The sequence below is a fragment of the Cervus canadensis genome, chromosome 7, assembly GCF_019320065.1.
Source record: "Cervus canadensis isolate Bull #8, Minnesota chromosome 7, ASM1932006v1, whole genome shotgun sequence".
NCBI classification, from domain to species: domain Eukaryota; kingdom Metazoa; phylum Chordata; class Mammalia; order Artiodactyla; family Cervidae; genus Cervus; species Cervus canadensis.
This window is the reverse complement of record NC_057392.1, coordinates 65,467,272-65,479,457: the sequence shown is the minus strand read 5'-3', so window position 1 is coordinate 65,479,457 and position 12,186 is coordinate 65,467,272. Positions and strand designations below refer to the sequence as shown.

General features: G+C 41.4%; 1 non-coding gene across 1 annotated transcript; it reads right to left on the bottom strand.

Moving 5' to 3' along the window:
- Positions 1-5,805: 5,805 nt before the first annotated feature.
- On the bottom strand, positions 5,806-5,878 carry TRNAC-ACA. The gene has a single exon. It is a non-coding gene; the product is annotated as a tRNA-Cys (tRNA).
- Between the last annotated feature and the right edge of the window lie 6,308 nt (positions 5,879-12,186).

The window sequence follows — 12,186 nt, the reverse complement described above, 5'->3', positions numbered from 1 at the left end:
TAAGCTGGTTGAGATTAAAACCTCCTTGGATCTTTCTGACTACAACTATTTACCTAAAATGTGTCAAAACTGACTGATTGCCACAGTATAATTTACATTTTGACTTTTATTATATTCTGCAGTTGAAGATTTTAAAGTAAGTTTCATTTGTCATAGAACTGCTAAATGAGATACACATAAAAAATTAATTTTTACCCTTTCTCAACATAGCTGAACACAGAAACAGTTTACTTTGTAAATTCAGGTACAAAAATGACTTTCAGATAAATTAACCATAGGCAGGAATGCCATTTGACAAAGTGATTTTAAAAAAAAGTAGACTTTTTAAAAATAAAACTTAATTTCTGACTCTGAGCCACCCTCCAGTCTACCCCATTTCACAGAATCAAAGAAAAAGGTACCCTAGTATTAATACTTTCCCCTTCATGGATCATAGCCTTGTTGTGGTGAAGGGGCCTGCATAACTCATGAAGCTATGAGCCATGCTGCGTAGGGCCACTTAAGATGGACAGGTCATAGTGGAGAGTTCTGACAAAATGTGGTCCACTGGAGAAGGGAATGGCAAACTATTCCAGTATTCTTGTCCTGAGAACCCCATGAACAGTACGAAAAGGCAAAAAGATAGGACACTGGAAGATGAGCCCCCCCCCCAGGTCAGAAGGTCTCCAAAATGCTACTGGGCAAGAGTGCAGCACAGTTACTCCTGAAAGAATGAAGAGGCCAGGCCAAAGTGGAAATGATGCTCGGCTTTGAACAATACTGCACAGGATCCCAGCATGTTAGGTCCATAAATCAACGTAAGCTGGATGTGGTCAAACAAGAGATAGTAAGAATGAACACTGACATCTTAGGAATCAATGAACTAAAATGGAAGGGAATGGGGGAATTTAACTCACATAAACATGATATCTACTACAGGGGGCAACAATCCTTCAGAAGAAATAGACTAGCCCTCATAGTCAACAAGAGAGTCTGAAATGCTGTACTTGATTCCAATCTCAGAAATGAAAGAATGATCTCAGTTTATTTCCAAGGCAAATCATTCAATATCACAGTAATCCAAGTCTATGCCCCAACCACTAATGCCAAAGAAGCTGAAGTTGACTGGTTCTATGAAGACCTACAAGAGCTTCTAGAACCATCACCAAAAAAGACATCCTTTTCCATCATAGGGGACTGGAATGCAAAAGTAGGAAGTCAGGAGATACCTCGAGTAATAGGCGAGTTTGGCCTTGGAGTACAAAATGAAGCAGGGCAAAGGCTAACAGTTTGTCAAGAGAACACGTTGGTCATAGCAAACACACCCTTTTCCAACAACACAAAAGGAGATTCTACACTTGGACATTATTTAGATGGAGATGCTCTACACAATCAGGAAAAACGTGACCTAGAGCTGACTGTAGCTCAGATCATCAGCTCCTTATTGCAAAATTCAGGCTTAAATTGAAGAAAGTAGGGAAAACCACTAGGGCCATTCAGGTATGACCTAAATCAAATCCCTTATGATTATATAGTGGAGGTGACAAATAGATTCAAGGGACTAGTTCTGATAGACAGAGTGCCTGAAGAACAACAGACAGAGATTAGTAACACTGTACAGGACGCAGTGATCAAAGCTATCCCAAAGAAAAAGAAATACAAGAAGGCAAAGTGGTTATCTGAGGAATCTTTGAACTGTGGTGCTGGAGAAGATTCCTCTTGACAGTCCCTTGGACAGCAAGATCAAACCAGTCCGTTCTAAAGGAAATCAACCCTGAATATTCACTGGAAGGACTGACGCTGAAGCTGAAACTCCAACACTTTGGCCACCTGATGCAAAGAGCCGATTCATTGGAAAAGACCCTGATGCTGGGAAAGACTGAAGGCAAAAGGAGAAGTGGGCAGCAGAGGATGAGATGGTCAGATAGCATCACTGACTCAGTGCACATGAATTTGAGCAGACTCAGGTAGATAGTGAAGGACAGAAAAGCCCAGCGTGCTGCAGCCCACAGGGTCACAGAGTAGGACACGACTGAGCGACTGAACAACAACAATTAATACATTATGAAGTTTCACCACCCTCCTCCCTTGGCGGGTACAATAGTTATAGACCCCTGGACATGCCAAAGCATGGGGATAGATGTGTTTTTTCAATAATCCTTTCTTGGGGCAAAAGATGAGCACTTTTCCCTAAGCTTAGAGTCTCTTTAGAACTGGAGATTCTCTGCTCCTTCTAAAGTTCTTCTTGGACAGAAGACGGAAGCCTGCTTGGCCACACAGGTCCCATCTGCCTGGACACAGCTTGGTGTCATTCCTCTGAGCATAATGTAGACCACAAAGTAGTGCTGTCTAGACGCAGGGAATGGTCTTCTCTGCCCACGGACCTTTCATTCTTTCTCTCTCCACATCCTCCCCAGGCCCCTGCCATTAGCCATGAAGTCTGAAGAAAATCTCTTCATGTTTCCTTACCACACTTTCTGTCCTTAATCGCTCAGTCTTGTCCGACTCCTTGTGACCCCATGGACTGTGGCCCACCAGGCTCCTCTGTCCATGGTATTCTCCAGGCAAGAATACTAGAGTGGATTGCCATTTCCTCCTCCAGGGGATCTTCCTGACCCAGGGATGGAACCTGTTTTTCTTGCATATCCTGTATTAGCAGGCAGATCCTTTACTACTAGCGCCACCTGGGAAGCCCAGTCATATTCTTACTATGACCCAAATCCAATCAGTTCTCTTAAGAACTTGAGCGTCTGAGTTAGAAAACTCAGAAAGACTTGGAGAATATTTCTGTTTTCTACCCTGCTATATGCCTTCTATCTTTGAATAATTTTGGCCTGCAATTGGTTGAACCCTTGAATGTGCAAACCTTGGATAAGGAAGACTGACTGTATAACTGATATGCTAATTAAAACCACAAAAGGCAAAATAGGAGTGGAAGACAAAAGTAGGACACAGGGACAAACAATAGCAAGTGGTAATGGATATGGCAGATGGCAGTCCAACTATCTCAGTAATCAGGTTTTCCAGGTGGCTCAGTGGTAAAAAAAAAACCACCTGTCAAGCAGGAGACACTGGTTCGATTCCCTATGAGGGGAGGATCCCCTGTAGATGGAAAAGGCGACCTACTTAAGATTTCTTACCTGGGAAATCCCATGGACAGAGGAGCCTAAATACTGTCCATGGGGTCTCAGAGTCAGGCGCAACTTAGTACATAGCAGCATATTGTACTGTGCTATGTGCTAAGTCGCTCCGTTATGCCCAACTCTTTGTGACCCCATGGACTGTAGCCCGCCAGGATTCTTCCTCTGTCCATGGAATTCTCCATGCAAGAATACTGGAGTGGGTTGCCATTTCCTACTCCAGGGGATCTTCCCAACCCAGGGATCGAACAGAGGTCTCCTGCACTGCAGGCAGATTCTTCACCCACTGAGCCACCAGGGAAGCCCTTATTAGCAGCATATTAGTAATCACTTTGAATGCTAATTGTCTAAATGTACCAATTAAAAGATTTTACATAAGCAATAAAAGTAAAAATAAACAAGTGGTGCTATATCAAACTAAAAAATTTTGCACAGTAAATGAAACAATCACAGTAAATGAAATGAAAAGGCAGCTATGGAATGGGAGAACATATTTGCAAACCATATATTCAATAAGGGATTAAATCCCAAATATATAAGGAATTCATACATCATTAGTAAAAAAAAAAAGCAAATAATTTTAAAACGGGCAAAGGAGTTGAATAGACATCTCACCAAAGAAGATGTACCAACGGCCAATGGTATATGAAAAGATATTCAACGTCACAAACTATCAAGGAATTGCATATCAAAATCATGAGGTAACATTTTATACCCGTTAGGATGGCTATTATCACAAAGTCAAAAAATTAAAAATAGGGCTACCATATGATCCAGCGACTCCACTTCTAGAAATATATCCAAAGGAAACAAAATCACTACTCAAAGAGATATTTACACTCCCACACTCAAGGCTGCATTATTCAAAGTAGCTAAGATACAGAAACAAATGTCCATTAACGGATGAACAAAAAATGTGACATATATTTATGTGATCTCATTTATTCATGGAATTTACAGAATAATAAAGTTAAACTCATAGTAAGAGAGAGTAGAATATTTACCAGGGACTGGGGGATGGGGAAAAGGGGAAATGTTGGTCAAAGGGTACAAAACTCCAGTTATAAAATGAATATGTTCTGGAGACTTAATGTAAAGTATGGTGACTATAGTTAATAATAATGTATTATATTTGAAATTTGTTAAGAGAGTCAATTTAAAGTGTTTTCATTACACATTAAAAAAAAAAGGTCACTGTCAGGTAATGGATATATTAATTAGCTTGATTATGGTAAACATTTCACAAGGTACACACATATCAAAACATCTTAAATACGTTAAATATACATAATTTTTGTCAGTAACACCTCCATAAAACTGGAAGAGAAAAGATATTGTCAGAATAGAACAAAAAACGAGACCCAACTCTATGTATTCTACAAGAAACCCATTTTAATGATGAAGACATATAGATTAAAAGTAAATGGATAGAAATCTCCACACTGTTTTCCATAGTGGCTGTACTAGTTTGCATTCCCACCAACAGTGTAAGAGGGTTCCCTTTTCTCCACACCCTCTCCAGCATTTATTGCTTGTAGACTTTTGGAAAGCAGCCATCCTTAAAAAACTGGAAATAGAACTGCCATATGACCCAGCAATCCCACTTCTGGGCATACACACTGAGGAAACCAGATCTGAAAGAGACACGTGCACCCCAATGTTCATCGCAGCACTGTTTATAATAGCCAGGACATGGAAGCAACCTAGATGCCCATCAGCAGACGAATGGATAAGGAAGCTGTGGTACATATACACCATGGAATATTACTCAGCCATTAAAAAGAATTCATTTGAATCAGTTCTAATGAGATGGATGAAACTGGAGCCCATTATACAGAGTGAAGTAAGCCAGAAAGATAAAGAACATTACAGCATACTAACACATATATATGGAATTTAGAAAGATGGTAACGATAACCCTATATGCAAAACAGAAAAAGAGACACAGAAGTACAGAACAGACTTTTGAACTCTGTGGAGAATGTGAGGGTGGGATATTGCAAAAGAACAGCATGTATACTATCTATGGTGAAACAGATCACCAGCCCAGGTGGGATGCATGAGACAAGTGCTTGGGCCTGGTGCACTGGGAAGACCCAGAGGAATCGGGTGGAGAGGGAGGTGGGAGGGGGGATCGGGATGGGGAATACGTGTAACTCTATGGCTGATTCATATCAATGTATGACAAAACCCACTGAAATGTTGTGAAGTAATTAGCCTCCAACTAAAAAAAAAAAAGTAAATGGATAGAGAAAAATATACCACGGGGGTGGGGTGAGCATGGGCCAGAGAGTTATCAGCTCAACCTTCAAAGATGTGACCCAGCCCCAGTAAAATCTGGACACTGAAATTGAGCTGGGTCTTGTGGGTTTCCTGGGCATGAAAGCATTTCTGTCCCGTTTTCTTGTTTATAGGGAACAGGCTTCAGTCTCCATGAGTTCCAAATGCAGGTTCAAGCAGTTGCCAATCAGGGAAGGAAGGGTACTCAGCGACGAGCAGAGCAATCAAGAAACAACAGGGACGGGATCCAGTTTCCGTCTCAAGGTAAACACGTATTGAAGTGAAGTCACTCAGTCGTGTCCGACTCTTTGCGACCCCATGGACTGTAGCCTACCAGGATCCTCTGTCCATGGGATTTTCCAGGCAAGAGTACTGGAGTGGGTTGCCATTTCCTTCTCCAGGGGATCTTCCTGACCCAGGGATTGAACCTGGGTCTCCTGCATTGTAGGCAGACGCTTTACCGTCTGAGCCATCAGGGAAGTCCCTAGGCTGGTGCAAAAGTAATTGCGGTTTTGCACTGTTGAACTTTGGCATGACACTGGAATATATTCCTAAATAAATGTGGTTATGTTACATATCACTTTAATGCACATTTCTCATTGTGTTTTTATGCTAATGACATTGCTTGCTGTGTATTTTATATTTAGATTATAGAAATAATGTTAGACAAAAAGCAAATTTGACTGATTTTTAAATTTGAGTTCAAAATGAGTCCAAAAGCAGCAGAGACAACTCGAAACATCAACAACGCATTGGCCCAGGATCCGCTAATGGACATATAGTGCAGCGGTGGTTCAAGAAGTTTTGTGAAGGAGGCGAGAGCCTTGAGAACGAGGAGTGGAGTGGCAGGCCATCAGACGCTGACAACGACCGAGAGCCATCATCGAAGCTGATCCTCTTACAACCACACTGGAAGTTGCCAAAGGACTCAACGCTGACCGTTCTATGATCATTCAGAAACAAACTGGAAAGGTGAAAAAGCTCGGTAAGTGGGTGCCTCATAAAGGGGAAAGTGAAAGTCGCTCAGTTGGGTCCGACTCTTTACGACCCCAAGGACTATACATATACAGTCCATGGAACTCTCCAGGCCAGAATACTGGAGTGGGTACCCTTTCCCTTCTCCAGGGGATCTTCCCAACCCAGGAATCAAACTGGGGAATCGAACCCAGCAATCAGGGAAATCAGACCCAGGAATCGGATCGTCTCCTGCATTGCAGGTGAATTCTTTACCAACTGAGCTATGGCGCCTCATGAGCTGACTGCAAATCAAAAACAAATCGTCATTTTGAAGTGTCTTCTCTTATTTTATACAAGAAACCATTTCTCAATCAGACTGTGACGTGTGACGAAAAGTGGATTTTATACAACCACCAGCAACAACCAGCTCAGTGGCCGGACCAAGCAGCAGCTCCAAAGCACTTCCCAAACCAAAATTCCACCAAAAAAAAAAAAAAAAAAAAAGCCTACAAAAAACGGTCATGGGCACTGTTTGGTGGTCTGCTGTCCATCTGAACCACTACAGCTTTCTGAGTCCTGGCGAAACCATTACATCTGAGAAGCATGCTTAGCAAATGGGAGATGCACCAGAAACTGCAACACCTATAGTCCTCACCGGTCAAGGGGATGGGCCCAATCCTTCTCCACAACAACGCCCGACAGACCGCATGTCACACAAACAACACCTCAAAAGTTGAACGAATTGGGCTATCAAGTTTTACCTCATCCACCACATTCAACCTGACTTCTCGCCGATGGACTAACACTTCTTCAAGCATGTGAACAACTTTTTGCAGGGAAAATGCTTCCACAGCCAGCAGGAGATAGAAAATGCTTTCCAAGAGTTCATCAAATCCCAAAGCACACATTTTTATGCTAAAAAGGAGCATAAAAAGAATAAACAAGCTTATTTTTCATTGGCAAAAATGCGTTGCTTCTAATGGTTCCTATTTTGATGAATAAAGATGTGTTTGAGCCTAGATATAATGATTTAAAATTCAATCTGAAACTGCAATTACTTTTGTACCAACCTATTACCTTTGAGCTCTTCTATAGAACTAAAACCTCCCAAAATAGAGATGCTGGCATTCTTCACTCTAGAGAAGCTCATTAGGAGACTGCCTGCCCTGCACACACACGCTGACACACCCCAGCACCTCTGCCCTTGAACCACTTGTATAGAACTCCCCACCAAATTCTCCTGGGTTGGGAACACACAGTTGAGGGCAAGAGTCCCCTGTGTCCCGCTTCCCTGGCAAAGCATTAAAGCAATTCCTTTCTACTTCATCCCAAATCCTGTCTCTGAGTTTCAGTTCATCACTGGTGCACAGAGGCCGAGTTTTCAACATCAACACCAAGGCTTGGACAAGCCTTCTTGGTTGGCAATACTCCATGCATGTTGCCACACATCTTTGCTGAGAATGGTAGGGGCAGGACAAGGATGGCTAAAAGACAGGCATTTTCAAGGGGCCAGAGCAAACTTCAAAGGGGATAGATAAGCTCATTTTGTAAGTGTAATTATTTCACAGGTTATTTACATAGGTAGAAACACATAAACTTGTACAATGTAAATACGTACTTTATGTCAATTAGAGCTCAGTAAAGCTGTTTTGAAAAAGAACGACATGGAAAGATGTCTTAACATACTAAATGAAATAAAATCAAGCCAGACAAAAACAAGTACACCATAATCCCCTTTATGTTAAAGCAAAACACTGATTTATGTTTATAAACACATAAAAGTGTCTAGAGTATTAGGTAGCTAACAGAGACTATTATAGGAGAGAATGCCCATGTGAGTCAGAGGTAGGGGTGAATGAGTACACTATCATAACAAAATCTCAGTGACCTGAAATAACCATTTTTTTTTACTCATGTTACACATCCCAAGGTGGTCAGCAGGATGCTATTTTCATTGAAATGGCTGAAAGGCCTATATTTAGCAGTACCAAAACATCCTGCTCAAAGCTAGATAAAACTTATTCCTGTGAATTTTCCTTTATTAACACATACACCTCAACATTTTTTCTTAAAATTTTTCTAAAATGAGCATGTATTACTACCATAAGGGGAAAAAAATATATAGAACAAAAGGTCTAAGCCTGAAAAACAAAGGTGACCCAATACACAAAAGCAGAGTGCTATTGTGACCTTGATTAATGTTTCAAAATTGAAGTCTAAGTGAGATAAATGAAATCAAGACAAAAGACAGTGAAATGTGAAAAGCCACTCCTTTAGAAACTTGGTTCTTAATATTGATGCAGTTTCTGATGTTTTCCTATAAATAATAGATTACAAAATGGATGTCTGGCACAGAGTTGCTTTTAAAAGTGCATTCTCCAATTCTTGACAATGCCAAAAAAAATTAGTGGAGACTAAGGGCAAGACAGAAAAAATTACAAATAAAGAAACACAAAGGAAGTGATTACCCAGATACACCCATCATCACCATCCAAGTAAGTTCCATACCACACACACACACACAATCATATTTTAAGATGCTCCACCACAGCAAAATGCAACTGTAAATAATAGCTTATTCAATAAGTCCTACCACATTCACACTTATAATAGCTGTGTTTTGTAAACTAATTACAACCGATTATTTTCAACAAATTATTCTGTCAAATGAATGTTTTCTCTGGCATGTTTATAACAAGAAAAATAGCAACAGTAATAATCATGCCACATATGAAAGCCTAATTTACGCCAGCCACTGTACTAAACAAGTTATTTGAACACTAATCCTTTAAACTACCTTGAAAGCAAGATATCTTATATAGATATTTCTTAAATGTAAGAAATTGATGCCCAAATATAAAGGAATTTGTTCCAGCTCACATCCAGAAGAAAAACATGGTGCTTTTTGTCACAACAGTATGTGACCTTCTTGTCTTCACTATTTATTTACTCCCTATGTGTGCCTTCCATCCTTTATTAATCAAACAGTTATTTCCCCCAGGCACTGTCCGAGGTTCTCAGAATCGAGAGAGAATAGTATATGATAGACTTTGCCCTTCAGGAACTCAGGAACTTGAGTAGCAGCAGCCCAGGAAGCCATGTTATCCCCAGAGCTATTGACAGGGTGCTGAGGGCGGCCGAGGCACCCACTCCAGAGAGGGGGCAGAGGCAGAAGGCAGGCACGACACAGTGAGTAGGGAGTGGCCCGTCTTCTGAGAAGCACTTTGCTTGGCTGAACCTGACAATGAAGAATTAGGCAAATGAAGGAAGGGAGAAGGCATTCTGGGTGCAGGCGATTACATGAATATGGGGAAGAAAGCTTACAGGAGGTGCGTCTGTTTCAGTGTGGCTAGTTAAGAATGTGACTGAATACAAGACACAGATTCCTCAGCCACTTAAATTCACAAGGCTAATCTGACCCTGCTCTCCTGCCTGCTCCCACTCTTAGCCTCTATTCCATGGCCCCCTTCCCAGGCATTGCCACATATTTTCATCAATATTATCTATGGTGAAACAGATCACCAGCCCAGGTGGGATGCATGAGACAAGTGCTCCGGCCTGGTGCACCGGGAAGACCCAGAGGAATCGGGTGGAGAGGGAGGTGGGAGGGGGGATCGGGATGGGGAATACGTGTAAATCTACGGCTGATTCATATCAGTGTATGACAAAACCCACTGAAATGTTGTGAAGTAATTAGCCTCCAATAAAAAAAACAAAAAAAAACTTGAAGCAACCATAACCTCCTGAGCTATTTGACAAGTCCTCTTACTGTGGCAGAGCTTCCACCATCTTCCAGGAAATATGAAGACCAGACATACTTAAGTCAGTTACTGCCCTTGTCTTTAATCTGGGTCATGATGGTCTCTTCTAGATGCACGGAAACCTTTCCAGACTCCAGAGACCTGAACCTTCCCACAGAGGTTACCCATATGACCCCAGGAATACCCTGACTAGAGGGCCCTGTGTCCTGTCAGTACTCGGGAGTGCCAGTCCTCTGGCGGTGTGGATGGTTCAGTGCTCCTGGACCTTGCCAATCTCCATCACCACCTAAGACATCCCTCCCTCCACCCCAGGCCTGTTGAGCACTCTGGAGCACTACCGCTGGGCCTGAGCCAAGCTCAAGGTATCATGGGAAGAGAAAACATACTCAAAATTTAGTAAGGTTTTGAAAGGTGACTGTGTGCTTACTCTATGGTGTACAGTGGTCAAAGACTGATTCAGAAGGGCACAACACCTAGCCATATCCTGAGAAATTAGAATTTCAGGAACAAGGACTCCTTAGGAATCCAGGAGGAAAAAAAAAATTACCTATGTGGAGGCAGAAACCACGCTGGCCTCACACCTGAGCACAGCAGCAGTGACTGCCAGAATACACTGGAGTGGTTCTCCAGGTGTCCTGTGCGTTAGAAACTCTAGGAGCCTGGCATACGACATGGAGCTTGCTCCACAACGTATGACTAGCAGGTCCTGGGTGATCACCTGTTCTCACTATTGTAGTGGGAAAGGCACTTCCTGGGACATCCTAGGTTTTTAAAAAATAAGCATGTGCTGAAAATGTAACAGAAGACGACCCAGGGATCAAGAAGGTAAAATGTCCCAAACTGGAAAAATTTTGAAGTCCTGGAAAAAAAGAACCACATGATACTATTCTAGCCGTGGACCAGGAAATTGGCTCCCATCATTAGTATAAAATATTCCCGGTAGTTCCATACATTATAATTGGATTTAACCTAATATCAATGTTCTGTGGCGGAAATAATCTTCCATGTTTAAAAAAATCTTCCTCATATCTTTAACATTTAATCACTAGTAATGTAAGCTCGACATATTTGGTGTTTTCTGCTGACTCCTGACACATTAGGGTCATTTATTGGTCTATTTTCTCTCTTGCTCCTCTATGTACATTAAAAAAATACTCATGGCATTTTTTCCCCCAAGAAATCCCCCTTCCACAAGTTACTAAGTGACTCCTTTTGAAATAACAGTTCGTGTCAGAAAATGGGTGGGTGGCAAGTTTTACAGATTCTCTAAAAATGCCTATTAACCAGAGGTGTACATCAGAATGAACTGTTGAGTCTGTCCTACTGATATACAAATATTTGTTTCCTTGTTCCAGCACCACTGTTTATAATAGGAAACAGTGAAAAAGTAAATATACATTATAGGGGCCTAATTATAGTATACAATGCAACCATTAAAAGTCAAAATCACAACTTACAGTATGCTCTATACAAGCAGGCATGCTTCTCTAAGGGCTTCATATATGTTAACAATTTTAATTCTCATAACTAATGTATGAGGCAGCTACTATTGCTAGCTTCATTTCACACATGGGAAAGCCAGGACAGTAACTCCTTAGGTCAAACAGGAATGGAACTGGGATTCAATCCAGTCAGGCAGAATCCATGCTCTAATCTCTATGGTAGACTCCACATCTACAATATAAAGTACCTACAGTGATGGCACAGGAGGTCCTGACAGTATCAGTGAAAAAGCTAGTCTCTCAAATCAGTGACTATCACAATCCTTTTTTTTTTTTTTTCCTTTAAAACAAGTATTCAAAATGTTTGGAAGGACACATACCAAAGTGTTAACTGTGTAACTCACCTAGAACCAGACATCCTGGAATGTGAAGCCAAGAGGGCCTTAGGAAGCATCACTACAAAAGCTAGTGGAAGCGATGAAATTCCAGTTGAGCTATTTCAAATCCTAAAAAGATAATGCTGTGAAAGTGCTGCACTCAATATGCCAGCAAATTTGGAAAACTCAGTAATGGCCACAGGACTGGAAAAGATCAGTTTTCATTTCAGTTCCAAAGAAAGGCAATGTC